The 12,996-nt window shown below is 43.3% G+C and overlaps 1 protein-coding gene across 7 annotated transcripts in view; it reads left to right on the forward strand.

Annotated features, from left to right (window-relative positions):
* Window positions 1-12,996, forward strand: part of tcp11l1 (t-complex 11, testis-specific-like 1) — a 101,517-nt gene that overhangs the window by 1,957 nt on the left and 86,564 nt on the right. For 4 of the 7 annotated variants that reach the window (XM_072466285.1, XM_072466282.1, XM_072466288.1 and 1 more), the window contains exon 2: window positions 2,431-2,527. The exons of 1 other annotated variant lie outside the window; for it this stretch is intronic. The gene's annotated coding sequence lies outside the window, so the exon portion shown is untranslated. Of the gene's footprint in view, window positions 1-951; window positions 1,072-2,430; window positions 2,528-12,996 lie in introns of all 7 variants that reach the window. 2 more of the 7 variants (XM_072466284.1, XM_072466283.1) reach the window with 1 other exon arrangement.

The raw sequence follows: 12,996 nt of genomic DNA on the forward strand, positions 1-12,996 counted from the left end.
GTCGAGTAGGGGGTGGTTTCGGTAGGTCCTTGTGCGAATGGAGTCCTAGTTTGCACTATGTGTTATTTGCTTTTCCTTTTGTACAGTACTATACAATGTCATTGTTGACACCAAAAATACCTCAATAAAATTGTTAATTAAAAAATCCCAGATCTGGCTCAAAACGGGAGTGAAATGGGAATGTAATATTTAGAAAAGGTAGGGAAGTAAAAAAAAGAGGGTTGGCAGGATTGATTAACATACTGTAAAACACTGGAGAGGCGTCATTAGTAATCTCTCTGGTTAGAACTAAAGAACAGTAAGAGAGCTATTACATTACTGGGTTTGCACTACAGGGTATCAAACAGTGGGAAGGAAGAGAAGAGAAGGAGCTCATTTGACGGAATATTACAGAAAGTTGCGACTTGAGCACAAAAATCTAGGTTGACACTCCAGAGCAAAACTGAGGGAATGCTGCACTATTGAATGTGTTGTCTTTCAGCTGAGACTTTAACCCAAGGCCTCATCTGTCCCATTTGGGTGGACATGGGAAATCCTATGGCACTACTTTGAAGAAGAGGCCGGAGTTCTTGTCCCTAGGTTCTTGATCAATATTTGTTCCTTATCATTGTCACTTTGCAGGTTATGAAGCTGTGTCCAAATTGCTTCAGAGTTTCCCATGTTACAACAGTCACTGCACTTCAGAAGTATTCATAGGCTGTAAAGTATTTTGAAACATCCCAAGATTGTGAAAGGTGCTATAAAAAGGACAAGGAACTTAAGTTATGTGGATAGAGTGGAGAACTTGGGATTGTTCTCCTTAGAGAAGAGAAGGTTGATTTTAATCGAAATACTTGAAATCATGAGGTATAGAGAGAAACTTCACATTGGCAAAAGGGTCGAGAACCAGAGGACATCAATATAATTGGCAAAAGAACAGACAGTGAAATTAAGAATTTTTTTTATATACAGTGAATAATTTAGATCTGGAATGAGCTACCTCAGAGTTTGGTGGAGGCAGCAACAACGGTGATTTTCATGTGAGAATTGGATAAGCAGAGAAAATTTTGCAGGGCGATGGGAAACGTGTAGGTGAGTTGAACTAACCACAGAGAACCGGCATGAACACAGCGGGCCAAAAGTGCTGTAAACCTTCATTGACTGCTATGGTAACGGCACAAATAGCAAAATGGGTAGGATTTCCTGAAGTGTGTCCAAGAGAACTTGCACAAAACTCTGCCACCAAACATCAAGTCATCATTTCCCAGACCATCACTGACAACACCTCCTCAGGTGCTCCTCTCTCCCCACCCATGCCCCTGCTACCATCCTCCAATTTCTTAGCCTACAACTCCCGCAGCTACCTTGATTACATTTGTTCATTTTGTCCCACCCTACCTCCTCTAAAAACTCAGGTTCTCCCAGTTTCTCGCCATTGTATTTGTGCTGACAACTTTCCACACTAATGCTTCCAATGCCTTTGTCTCCAATCAATGATTCCTCTTCACCGCGGTTGACAGGGTCCTTAACTGTTTTCGGCCCATATTCTGTAGTTTTGTGGATTCCCTTATCCTGATCTTTCATCCCACCAGATTCTGTATTCAGTGGATCATATTCGGCCATTTCCACCACCACTAAACACCTTCTCCTCCTGCCTTTCAGCATTCTGAAGGGACCATTCCCTCCACAATGTCCTCGTCTGCTGTATTTGTTGCTCATGAATTGGTCTCTACACTGGGGAGACCATCTGTAGATTTGGCGGCTGCTTTGCTTATCACCTTTATTAAATTTGCAAGTGCGATCTTGAGCTTTCAATTTTCTGCCATTTTAATCCCCCACCTTACTTCTGCTCAGTCCATTCTGATCTCAGCCTCCTACACTGTCCCAAAGAAACTCCGTAGAAGCTCACAAAATAGAACCTCATGTTTTGGTTAGGCATTTTACAGTCTTCTGGGTTGAGTTAACAATTTCAGATCATTTCCTCCCACATTTCCAAGATGTGCTGGTTAGGTGGATTGGCCATTCTAAATTGCCCCTTAGTGTACAAAGATGTGCAGGTTAGTTGGGATTACAGGGATGGGGTGGTGGAGTGGGTCTAAGTAGGGTGCTCCTTTAGAGGGTTGGTGCAGACTCGATGGGCTGAATGGCCACCTTTTCCACTGTAGGAATTCTATGGTTTTGTTTCCTCGTCTCAGTACTGCCAACTTTTACCTTGCACCATCATCCCTTTTGTCATTTAATCATTTCCCACCATCCACTCCATATAGACCTGCCCTTTTGTTCTTTCCTCCCTTCCCTCTTCCTTACCACTGTATTTGCATAAAAACTCTGATGTCTCTATCACCTATTTCTGATGGAAAGTCATCAATCTGAAACGATAACTCTATTTCTGTTTTCACAAATGCCACCTGACTTGCGGAGTATTTCCAGCATTTTCTCGTTTTATTTCAGATTTCCAACATCCACAGTGTTATGCTTTTGTAGAAGAGAATATTCTTGATAACGAAGAAGGAAGCAGTGCTGGATCTAGTTACAGGAATTAAGTGAGGCAAGTGGTGCATGTTTCAGTGGGGGAGCATGTGGGGAATAATGATTATATTATCAGATTTTGAATATTTACAGAAAAGAGACGCTGAACAATCAAGCTTACCAATACTCAACTGGCAGTGGACTAACTTAGAAAGGGATGCCTGTGACCAGACATAAAGATTTTTCCTTATAAAAATTAGTTTTTCAATTGTGATTATGGATGTATTATTTTTGTTTTATTTAATGTGAAAGCATTATGTCATTGTTTTATATGCTGTCGTGTGACAGCAGCCACTCAGCACCAGCAACAACCTTGAGCACATAAGGATGCCACAACAGAAAATCAGATGGATCAGCAGAAGCTTCAAATTCCTCCCAATTAAAAATTGTGTATATATAATACAAATAATATTAAAAAATTACATTTCGTGGCCATCCAAACCTCGTGTGAGTGATGCCACATCAGCATGCCGTGAATACGCCAGTAGACAGCTACAGGAAGAATAAAGAGTGAAGCCAGCCAAATACTGGCTGACACTCCTTGGTGTTATGGTCCCAGCTAATGTTACTAATGGACAAGTCAGACCTCAGGATGGAATCTGGCATGATAGATCCTAACTTTTACTTTTTTGTTTAGATACATGGATGAACAGAGTCACAGGACTGCCAATGAACTTGTAGCAAAAGAACAAAACATTTATTAAACAAGTAAAGATGGTTTACTCTTTCACTCCAACTGTACCTTTACAGACATAGACAGATTTATAAGGATATCACACGTTGCAAAATTTATCTTTGACTCTAATATTCTCAGCAAGTGTACAGTCCCTGTAAACCAATTGGTAAAATGTAGTCCGACACCCCACACTCTGAAATCAAGTGCTAGATGCCGCCCAAAACAACTTCTGTGGATTTCTCATCAATTCCCCCTCCTGAATGGATATCACACTGGGCACCAACTGGTCTCACTAGAAGTCTTGTCTTCCACACGAGCATTTCCAAACACCACTCTCGAAGAACACACTTTGGAATATTCTCCCAGATGATGCTTTTTCTTGGATACCTTTATCCACCTCCAGGGTTTTCAACCTCTCAGTGCCCCCCTGGATCACCGCGTGAATTCAAGCTTCGCCTGACACAGACTCTCTAAGGTACCCAGCAATGCCAACAAAATACCACTGTATTAGGGGGTAACCAACCTTTTGATCACCTTGGATATGTGATTCCTCACATAACCTACTTAAATCTGGATCCTGCAGCAGCATCTTTAATTCAGAGCACACTCTCTCCACTTTACTTTTAATTTCCCTGAACAGGACCCTGTTCAGATTCCTGTTCTTTGTTCCTTACACTTAACTGTCTTCCTGTGACATTCTTTTATCTCTAATCCCTGGTTTCTGGAACTTTTTGTTCCTTTGGGACATCTGTTCTCTGCAGGTCCCTGTCCTGTGTTCAGCTGCTCCTAGAACTAGCTTACAACTTACTCAAAAGCTCTTGCTGTCTTAGTGTGGCCCCAGGTTGCTAAGCAGTAGCCTAGTTTTTCTGTAAACCTTATTTGTTTTAACATCATAAAACATACATTATGATGCCGGCATCTGAACCAAACTAAAGTTCTTAACCCTTTCATAGAACATAGAACAATACAGCGCAGTACAGGCCCTTCAGCCCACAATGTTGCACCGAACCAAAAGCCATCTAACCTACACTATACCATTATCATCCATATGTTTATCCAATAAACTTTTAAATGCCCTCAATGTTGGCGAGTTCACCACTGTAGCAGGTAGGGCATTCCACGGCCTCACTATTTGCGTAAAGAACCTACCTCTGACCTCTGTCCTATATCTATTACCCCTCAGTTTAAAGTTATGTCCCCTCGTGCCAGCCATATCCATCCGCGGGAGAAGGCTCTCACTGTCCACCCTATCCAACCCCCTGATCATTTTGTATGCCTCTATTAAGTCTCCTCTTAACCTTCTTCTCTCCAACGAAAACAACCTCAAGTCCATCAGCCTTTCCTCATAAGATTTTCCCTCCATACCAGGCAACATCCTGGTAAATCTCCTCTGCACCCTCTCCAAAGCCTCCACGTCCTTCCTATAATGCGGTGACCAGAACTGTACGCAATACTCCAAATGCGGCCGTACCAGAGTTCTGTACAGCTGCAACATGACCTCCCGACTCCCGAACTCAATCCCTCTACCAATAAAGGCCAACACTCCATAGGCCTTCTTCACAACCCTATCAACCTGGGTGGCAACTTTCAGGGATCTATGTACATGGACACCTAGATCCCTCTGCTCATCCACACTTTCAAGAACTTTACCATAAGCTTTCTAAACACAAAAATACAAAAACGCAATTAAGCTTACTTAAAGCTATACTTTATTACTAATCCCCACAAAATCAAATATACATTATTTAAAACTACCTCTATTTTCTCACATTGATCAATTCTTGGTCCACTGGTCAACAAAACGGACATCAGACTCCATCAACCAATTGTTCTGCTTACACAGCGCATGACTTGTCAGTAAAAGATCCTTCTGCCAACTCTGGGAGAGGAGACCCCTCCATCATCAGCAGTGATGATAGCAGCGTTTGTTTTTACTACTCTGTCATCCAATGCTTTTCCCTTTGCTGGATTTGTTCAGTTTTATGAAAAATGCTTTGCACAGTGGATTTTTTTCCCCACACAATGGGACTTTTACGAAAAGAGATTCTTGAAAGATATTGATTTTTCAGACACCTTAAAGTCTTGTGGCGCTAGGGAGCTGTGGACCTCCGGTTGAAAACGCTGCATCAGAGAACACACTGAATATAGAAAGTACAGAGGAGACCTAAATAATGGAATAAACTTGCAGAATATGCAAATAATTGGGCAAATGAGGTTCAACACAGATCAATGTGAGGTTGTATATTTTGGTGGGAAGAGTTGCGAGGTCACTTATTACTTGGAAGGTGCAAATCTTGGTGGGGTAGAGGAACAAAGGGATCTCAGAGTAAAGATACACAGTCACTAACGGTTGCACCACAGTTCAGCAAGGCCATAAAAATAAACAAACCAAGCACTGGGCTTTATTTCTAGAGGAATAGAATCCCTACAGTGCAGAAGGAGGCCATTTGGCCATCGAGTCTGCACCGACCCTTTGAAATAGCGCCCTACCTAGGCCCACTCCCCCCCCGCCCTATCCCCATAACCCAGTAACCCCACCTAAACTTTGGACACAAAGGGGCAATTTAGCATGGCCAATCCACCTAACTTGCACATCTTTGGACTGTGGGAAGATACCGGAAGAAACCCACGCAAACACAAGGAGAACACGCAAACTCCACACAGACAGTCACTCAAGACCGGAATTGAACCTGGGTCCCTGGCGCTGAGGCAGCAGCGCTAACTACTGTGCCACCCCATAGAATTGAATTGACAGTAGGGAAGTTACACTAAACCTGTATTGAACCCTGATTATACCACACTTGGAGTACAACAAGCAGTTCTGGTTGTCATTTTATAAAAATAATAGAGAGATATTGAAGAGGGTGTGGAGAAGATTAACAGGCATGATGCCAGAACTGTGAGGGTATGCATATCAGGAAAGGATCAATAGGCTGGGTTTATTTTCCCTTGAGAAAGAAGACTGAGGGGTGACCTAATAAAGATCTTTAAAATTTTGAAAGGTTTAGAGCAGAGGCAGAGAGAATATTTTCTCTTGTGTGGAAGAGCATAGCTAGAGGCCATCGATATAAGATAGTCACCAAGAAATCCAACAGGGAATTCAGGGGAAACTTCTTTACTCAAAGAGTGATGTCTACCACAGAGAGTGGTTGAATTGAATAGTATAGATGCATTTAAGGGAAAACTGAATTGGCATATGAGGGGAAAGAGAATACAATGGTAGATTTAGACGAGGAAAAGTTGTAGGGGGCTTGAATAGGAGCACAAATGCCGGCATGGATTGCCTGGGCCAAATGCTTTGTTTCTGTATTATAATATCTTACATAAAAGAGAATATGATAATAAATTAATGGTCAACATAAAAGAGAATGTAAATATTTTTCATAAACATAACATTTGTAAATAGGCAATCAAAGTAAGGGGTTAATTAGGGACCTAAAGGGCCATATCTAAGGAACTAAATTAATATTTTGCATCTGTCTCCACTAAATAAGTGAATTCTGCCAATGTAACGGAAAAGGAGGAAGTAATAGCGAAATTGAACAGGGTGAAAATAAGAGGAAGAACTTAAACAGTTGGCAATCCTTAAAGGAGGAAAGTCACCTGATCTGGCTGGGGCAGCTACAGGCCAGTTAGCCTAAAGTCGGTGCTGGGGTAGGTTTTAGAGACAATAATCTGGAATAAAATTAACGAGCATTTGGAAAATATGGGATAATTAATGAAAATAAGCATGGAATTATTCATACATATCATTAACGAACTAACATGGGGTGGCACAGTAGTGCAGTGGTTAGCACTGCTGCCTACGGCACTGAGGACCCAGGTTCGACTCCGATCCCGGGTCACTGTCCATGTGGAGTTTGCACATTCTCAGTGTGTCTGTGTGGGTTTCACCCCCACAACCCAAAGATGTGCAAGTTAGGTGGATTGGACACGCTAAATTAATTGGAAAAAGATAATTGAGTACTCAATTTAATTTAAAAAATTTAATGAGATAAGGGTAGAGGGATATGTATTTGGATTTTCAAAAGGTGTTTGACGCAATACCATATAACATAGCGTTAGCGACTTCCGGTAGCGGCATGTGCGAGGTAACACGGACCAGGCTCCATGTTTTTTTAGGCCTTTTTACCCTACTATTCAGGGGATTTTTGCAGAAAAGCATTTTGGCTTAGTAATACAGGGTTCCTGCACCAAACACAAGGAAACAAAAAACCCACAGAAGGTAATTCTTCAACGGATTCAGAGACTTTGCGCACTTCATCAGCACAGAAAAGGGTGGTGGCAGTGTTGTCAACGACGGTGGGCACCGTAACAGTGAACATGCTTTCGAGGGTGCTCACAAAGGTGTTTGACAAACACTTTGGCAAGCAATGGAAGTTGGTGTCAGAGAGTCTGTGAATCAATTAAGGAAGTGTTGGGCCTCGTCCAGATGAAACTTGATTACGATCGCCGAGGCAGTAAAGAAGCATGGCGAGGTCCTAGAGGGTGTGGAGAAGGCGTTGACGAAGCAAGGTGAGCAGCTTGCGTCGCTGGAAGCTGAGATGGTGGTGGCCGATGACAATAAGAGGTTGAAGGCTAAGGTCGATGATTTTGAAAATTGGTCAGGGAAGCAGAGAACCTCAGAGTTGCGGGGTTACCAGAGCGGATGGAGGGCCTGAATCCTACTGAATATCAATCGCAGATGTTTGAAAAAATGGTGGCCTCGCCAATCCCCTCCGGAACTGGATAGGGCCTATCGGATACATTGTCAGAAGCCTCTGCTGAACGAGCCATCTCAAGCGATCATTATTCACTTTCACAGCTTTAGGGAGAAGGAGAGTGTCGTGAAGTGGCCCAAATCACCCTGACTCGAAGTGGGAAGGAAACCTGAGGATTTACCAGGATGTGGGGGCTAAGTTGGCGAGGAAGCGGGCGACCTTAAATGAGGTTCTAAAAAAAGATTTGAGTCCCCAATTATTTTGTTGCCAATTAAGGGGCAATTTAGTGTGGCCAATCCACCTAACCTGTACCTCTTTGGGTTGTGCGGGTGAAACCCTCGCAGTCATGGGGAAAACGTGCAAACTCCACACAGACAGTGATCCAGCGCTGGGATTCAAACCCGGATCTTCTGCACCGTATACAGCAGTGCTAACCACTGTGCGACCCTATCCTTTAATAAGGTTAAGACTATTTTTATAAGAAAGTAATTTGGTTCGTGGTAGTGTGCCTGGCAAGGCTGCGGGCCACATATGAGTACAAGGACTACTACTTTGAGGCACTGGAGGAAGTGGACACCTTCATTAGAAATCATGGACTTGGGTCTAGTTGAACGTGTTGTATGAAATATTTGATTTCTGTGGATTAGAAAGGGTGTGGGAATATTCTGTACATAGTTACTTGTGAGAAGGGGTTTTGTGAGCATGTGCCTACGACCAACAATGAATATATTAGGTTTACCAGGAACAATTTGGTCTCTCCCTCCATGTTGTGGGAGGCTCTAGAGCCGGTTGTGAGAGGGAGGTAATCTATAAGGCGCATTTAGTTAGCACAGCGAGGACGGAACGGCAGTGACTGGTGAGTGTGATTTTGGAGATGGATGGCAGCTATTTGGAGGACCCTATTCCGGAGTTGCTGGCAACTAGGAACCAGCTGCAAATGCAGTTTGATTTGTTGTCTACGGGGAAGGCAGTGGGCCAGCTGTGGCACTCGGGGGTGGTTTATGAGTACAGGGAGAGTAAGGCCGCCTTCTGGCTCACCAGCTGAGGTGGCAGACTGAGCTGGGAGATCGTACAAATCAGGGACTCGGGCGGCAGCTTGGCCTCCTTCCCGAGGGAGGTCAATGTGGCGTTTGAGTTTTTTAAAAACACGGCTCTCTATAGGTCAGAGCCCCCCAGGGAGTGGGTCGGACATGTCGGAGTTCCTCGATGGGTTGTCCTTCCTGGTGGTGGAGAGAGAGAAGAGAAGAGTTGGAGGCCCCGTTAAGTCTTGAGGAAGTACTGAAGGGTATTGGGCTGATGCAAATAATCAGGCCCCCTGCCCTGATGGGTTTCCTGTGGCATTTTATAAGAGGTTTGCAGGTCAGTTGGTGCCATTGATACTAGATTTGTTCAATGATTCTTTAGCTCAGGATTCATTGCCCAATACACTTTTGTGGGCCTCTATCGCCTTCATTTTGAAAAAGGATAAGGAGTCCATGGAATGTGGATCATATAGGCCCATCTCTCTTTAAAAATGGACGCCAAACTACTGGCTAAAGGTGCTGGCGTGCGATTGGATGCCTGTGTCCCGGAGGCAATTGCAGAAGACCAGCAGGCTTTGTTAAGGGGTGGCAGTTATTGGCTAATGTACAGCATGTGCTGAATGTTGTCCTCTTCCCCTGAACCAGCCCCTGAACCAGAGGTGATTGTATCTATGGATGCTGAGAAAATGTTCAATTGGGTGGAGCGGGAGTACCTTTTTGAGGTGCTTGGGACTTAGGCAGAGGTTTATTTCATGGGTTCAGCTATTGTATAGGGTCCCTACAGCAGTGTATGCATTAATGCGTCAAGCTCAGGGTATTTTCTGTTGAGTATGGGTGCCCATTGTTGCCGCTTCTTGCCATAGCGCTGAGGTCTTTGGGTGAATGGTGGGGGAGGGGGGAGCATATGGTGTCTCTATATGCTGATGGGATGCATGGTAGCATAGTGGTTAGCACTGTGGCTTCAAAGCACCAGGGTTCCAAGTTCAATTCCCGGCTTGGGTCACTGTCTATGCGGAGTCTGCGCATTTGTCCCGTGTCTGCGTGCGTTTCCTCCGGGTGCTCCGGTTTCCTTCTACAAGATCTGAAAGACGTGCTGTTGGGTGAATTGGACATTTTGAACCCTCTGTGTGCCCGAACAGGTGCCGGAGTGTGACGACTAGGGCATTTTCACTGTAACTTCATTAGTGTTAATGTAAACCTACTTATGACAATATTAAAGTTTATTCAATTTTTATTACCTGCTCTTGTATGTTACGGATCCAGTCTCCTCTTTTGATGAAATAATGAAGCTACCGGGGAGCTTTGACTACTTTTCGGGATATAAATTGAACCTGGAGAAGAGTGAATATTTTCCAGTTAATCCCCCAGGGAGGGGAGCCAATCTGGGGCTATTGCCTTTTTTTTCTTACCAGAGGTAGCTTCCAGTATCTGGGTATCCGGGTGGCCCATGATTGGCCTGGTGCTTCATAGGTTAAACTATACAAATCTGATGAGTAGGGGGAGGGCCGATTTGCAGAAGTGGGATAACCTTCCGCTGTCCTTGGCGGGCAGAATCCACACTGTTAAGATGAACATTCTCCCAAGGTTTCTGTTTCAGTGTTTTCCTTGCTAAGTCTTTCTTTGCCAAGGTTAACGAGGTAATGACCTCTTTTATTTGGGCGGGTAAGTCGGCAAGAATTTGTGGCGTATTCCTTCAGAGGGACCAGCAGTAGAAAGGCGTTACATAATTTGCACTGGTGGCCAATATCGAGAAGGTGTTTGGGGTGTCAGACTCCATATGGGGGCAGATGAGGCGAGTTCTTGTCGGGACTCAAGTTTACTGGCTTTGGCAACAGCCTCGCTCCTGTTCTCCCCAGCGAGGTAAAATGATATTGTACTGTGTAACATCCACTTTCTGGGTTGTTTGATATTGATGTTGTGTTCTAAATGAAAATTTTCAATAAAAATACATATTTTCAAACATATTTATTATCTACATTTAAGCACTTGGGATCAAGCGACAGTGGCAATGTGGATGTGAAATTGGCAAAGAACAGAAAGCAGAGAGTAGTGGTGAATAGTTAGTTTTCAGACTGGAGGGAATTGCACAGTGGTGTTCTTTAGAGGCTATTACAAGGATAATTTCTCATTATGATTATCATCATAGATTATCATAGAATTTACAGTGCAGAAGGAGGCCATTCGGCCCATCGAGTCTGCACCAGCTCTTGGAAAGAGCACCCTACCCAAGGTGAACACCTCCACCCTATCCCCATAACCCAGTAACCCCACTCAACACTAAGGGCAATTTTGGACACTAAGGGCAATTTATCCTGGCCAATCCACCTAACCTGCACATCTTTGGACTGTGGGAGGAAACCTGAGCACCCGGAGGAAACCCACCCACACACGGGGAGGATGTGCAGACTCCGCACAGACAGTGACCCAAGCCGGAATCGAACCTGGGACCCTGGAGCTGTGAAGCAATTGTGCTATCCACAATGCTACCGTGCTGCCCTGATGTATATCAATGACCTGGTCTTACAGGCAGGATATAGGCCCTAATTTCAAAGTTTGCAGAGCAGTTGTAGATTGGCTTCCCTTTCTTTTCACTCCTTGGTTGACCACAACAGCTGTTTTAAAAAAAAAAGAATTCACTTGTCAGTTCAGTACGGTTTAACTGTATGTGTGTGTCAAAGAATTTAGAACGGTGTTCTTATAAGATTTTTAAAAGAAAAGGAAATAGTGCTGATTGCACTTACCACCCAATCTAAATAAAATAATAAAACCGCTTCAGCTCATTCTCACATTTGTATTCAAAAATTCACATTCACACTCACACACGTAAGTTATAAAGTGGGAGGATAGATTAAATTATTGAAGAGTCCCCAAAATGTCAATAGTATACGTATCCTGTAGTTTGACAGCTTCGATGGTTTCAGACTAGACTCAATAGTCTTTCTGGATTCCATGTCAAGATGATTTAAAGATGTTAATGGACAATTTCTGTATCTGTCCGTGCGCGTCCGGCTGGTCGTACAACAGGCAGGGCACAAGCTTGCAGGATGACTAGAGAGAGAGAGTGCCCACTCAGGGTGTTTCTGATCTGACACTGTCCCACACTCCTCTTCTGACAGGCCTGGGGAAAAGCAATTTCTTAAAACACAAAGAAGATTTGTTTCCTCATCACATGTTCTCCATTCACAATCTGGCCATTAACCCAATTACAGTCAGAGTAAGTTTTTAAAAATAAATTTAGTGTACCCAATTCAGTTTTTCCAATTAAGGGGCAATTTATCAAGGCCAATCCACCTACCCTGCACATCTTTGGGTTGTGGGGGCGAAATCCACGCAAACACAGGGAGAATGTGCAAACTCTACACAGCAGTGACCCAGAGCTGGGATCAAACCTGGGACCTCGGCAACATAAGACAGCAATGCTAACCACTGCGCCACTGTGCTGCCCGTCGGTCAGAGTTAGTTGATTCCAGCCCCATTGTTTATAAATGATTAGATTATGGGAGTTCCTTTCTTAGCTGAGGTCCATTGTGAAGTTCCAGCTGAATATACAAGTGATGTCTGGATATTTTGTGAACCGTTCAGGATATAGGTCATTCACACTCATCTAAGTTGATCGCCCACCAGAAACTATCTCCAGACAGTCTGACTCTGTTCTATTGGCTTTGGAATTTGTAGGGTACAGCTAAGCAAATGTTCAGCCATCTTAGCACCTGCTATTTAAAATAATTTAAAATGTGTTCAGTCTTTTTACATAATCGCTAGTTTCAACCCATTCAATAAATAAAATAAGTTTTGGTATAAAACATGGGTTTTATAGCGAAACATATCTACATTATATATGCATTTACAACATATATAAATAATATATTATTATGATCCCGGACCAGACCCCAACAGTGGCTAGGATACTGGACAGAAACGCCAATATTTTATTTTAATTTTGTAAAACTGAGGAAAGGATACCTTGCTCCAGGAGTGACATCACACAAAATAGAGATATGATATATTAAAGCAAACTTTATTACTAACAGTATTAAAATATCTTTAACAACACAAGAAAATAGTTTATAATTACCCCTTAAACAATGCT

Source organism: Scyliorhinus torazame, chromosome 10 (genome assembly GCF_047496885.1).
Source record: "Scyliorhinus torazame isolate Kashiwa2021f chromosome 10, sScyTor2.1, whole genome shotgun sequence".
Classification (NCBI taxonomy): Eukaryota; Metazoa; Chordata; class Chondrichthyes; order Carcharhiniformes; family Scyliorhinidae; genus Scyliorhinus; species Scyliorhinus torazame.